Below are 2,845 nucleotides of genomic sequence, written 5' to 3'. Positions count from 1 at the left end.
TTAAAAGAATACAGTTTCCGTGTAATTATTTCGGGGCATAAGCTAAGCTAGCCATGCGGGCGGCAGGGTGCTGGGGACGCACGAGGAGGCAGCCCCGCCGCTCTTAATTCAACAAGGGTACACCGGTTAGACTGCGTAGACAGGGTAGACAAACAGGGTAGACAGGGTAGACAGGGTAGACAGGGTAGACAGACAGGGTAGACAGGGTAGACAGGGAAGACAGGGTAGACAGACAGGGTAGATAGACATGGTAGACAGGGTAGACAGACTGGGTAGACAGTGCAGACAGGGTAGACTGACTAGGTAGAAAAGGTAGACAGACTGGGTAGATAGACAGGGTAAACAAGGTAGACAGGATAGACAGTGTAGACAGACAGGGTAGATAGATTAGACAGGGTAGACAGACCAGGTAGACAGACAGGGTAGTCAGGGTAGACAGCATAGACACACAGGGTAGACAGATGTTGTAGACAGACAGGATAGACAAAGAGGCTAGACAGACAGGGTAGAAAGAGAGGGTAGACAGAGTAGACAGGGTAAACAGGGTAGAGAGGTTAGACAGACAGTGTCGACAGTATAGACAGTGTAAACAGGGTAGAGAGGGTAGATATGGTAGAGAGGCTGGATAGGGTAAACAGGGTTTACAGTATTAGACAGAAAGGGTAAATGACAGGGTAGACAGATTAGACAAGGTAGACAGTGGTGACAGGATAGACAGACAGGGTAGACAGGGAAGACAGGGTAGACAGAGGTTATACAGACAGGGTAGACAGGGAAGAAAGACAGGGTAGGCAGGGTAGACGTGGTAGACAAAGTAGAAAGGGTAGAGAGGGTAAACAGGCTAAAGTGGGTAGACAGGGTTGCATGGTTGAGAGGGTAGACAGGGTAGACAGGGTAAAAGGGTAGAGAGGGTAGACAGGGTAGACAAAGAAGACAGGGTAGACAGACAGGGTAGACAGACCGGATAGACAGACAGGTTAGACATTGTAGACTGGGTAGACTGGGTAGACAGACAGGGTAGAGAGTGTAGACAGACAGAGTAGACAGAGAGAGTAGACAGGCTAGTCAGTTTAGACAGGGTAGACAGACAGGTTACAAAGGGTAGACATGGTAGACAGACAGGGTAGACAGACAGGGTAGACAGGGTGATGGGGTAGACAAGGTAGACAGGGTAGACATGGTAGACAGGGTAGAGAGAGTAAAGACAATTGACAGGGTAGAGAGGATAGTAGGGGGAGACAGAATAGACAAGGTAGACAGGGTAGAAAGACAGGGTAGACAGCATAAACAGGGTATACAGGGTAGAGAAGGTAGGCAGGTTAGAGAGGGTAGACAGGGCAGAAAGACAGGGTAGACAGACATGGTAGTAGGCAGACAGGGTAGACAGGGTAGAAAGACAGAGTAGACAGAGTAGAAAGGGTAGACATGGTAGACAGGGTAGCGAGAGTAGAGACAGTTGACAGGGTAGAGAGGGTAGTCAGGGTAGGCAGAATAGACAGGGTAGAAAGACAGGGTAGACAGCATAAACAGGGTATACAGGGTAGAGAAGGTAGGCAGGTTAGAGAGGGTAGACAGGGCAGAAAGACAGGGGAGACAGGGGAGATAGGTGAGACAGGCAGGGTAGACAGACAGGAAAGACAGGTTAGATAGACAGGGTAGACAGAAAGGGTAGACAGGGTAGAGAGGGTAAACAGGGTAGACATGGTAGAAGTCTAGAAAGGATAGACAGGGTAGACTGACATGAGAGACAGACAGGGTGACAGGGTAGACAGACAAGGTAGACAGGGTAGACAGGTTAGACAGGGTAGACAGGGTAAAGAGCGTAGACAGTGTAGACAGGGTAGACAGACAGCATAGACAGTGTAGACAGACAGGGTAGAGAGGCAGGGTAGACAGACAGGGTAGAGAATGTAGACAGGGTAGACAGACAGGATAGACAGACAGTAGATAGAGTAGACACACAGGGTAGAGAGAGAGGGTAGACAGAGTTGACAGGATAAACAGACAGGGTTGACAGACAGGGTTGACTGCCTAGACAGGGTAGACCGTGTGACAGAGTAGACAGGGTAGACACACAGTGTCGACAGGGTAGACAGGGTTTAGAGGATACACAGGGTAGACTACTGGGTAATCAGGTTAGTCAGGGTAGACAGGGTAGACAACAGGGAAGACAGGGTGGATAGAGTAGACAGGTTAGACGACAGTGTAGACAGGGTAAACAGGATAGACAGACAGGGGAGAGAGACAGGGAGACAGACAACATAGACAGGGTAGATAGCATAGACATGGTAGACAGGGTACAAAAACAGGGTAGACAAACTGGGTAGACAGGTTAGAAAGACAAGTTAGACAGACTAGGTAGACAGACAGGGTAGACAGACAGGGTCGACAAGGTAGCCAAGGTAGCCAGGGAAGACAGGGTAAACAGATGGGGTAGACAGGGTAGACAGACATTGTAGACAGACAGGGTAGAAAGGGTAGACAGGATAGACATGGTAGACAGGGTAGACAGACAGGGTAGACAGAGAGGGTAGACGACAGGGTTGACAACAGAATAGACTGGGTAGACAGACAGTGTAGACAGACAGAGTAGACAGGGTAGACAGACAGGGTAGACAGACAGAGTAGTCAAAGTAGACAGGGTAGACAGGGTTGACAGGGTAAACAGGGTAGACAATGTAGACAGGGTAAACAGGGTAGACAGGGTAGACATGGTAGATGGGTAGACAGACAGGATAGACACAGTGAAAGACTTAGAGGCACCTTAGCACTACTGCACCCCCCTTCCTGGGAGCCAGGGCCCTGGTAACCAACAACACGTGCACAAGAGCTTTGAGTACTTTCC

The sequence above is a fragment of the Microtus ochrogaster genome, chromosome 21 (assembly GCF_000317375.1).
Source record: "Microtus ochrogaster isolate Prairie Vole_2 chromosome 21, MicOch1.0, whole genome shotgun sequence".
Lineage (NCBI taxonomy): Eukaryota > Metazoa > Chordata > Mammalia > Rodentia > Cricetidae > Microtus > Microtus ochrogaster.
The sequence above is the reverse complement of the archived record's forward strand: the minus strand, read 5'-3'. Positions refer to the sequence as shown.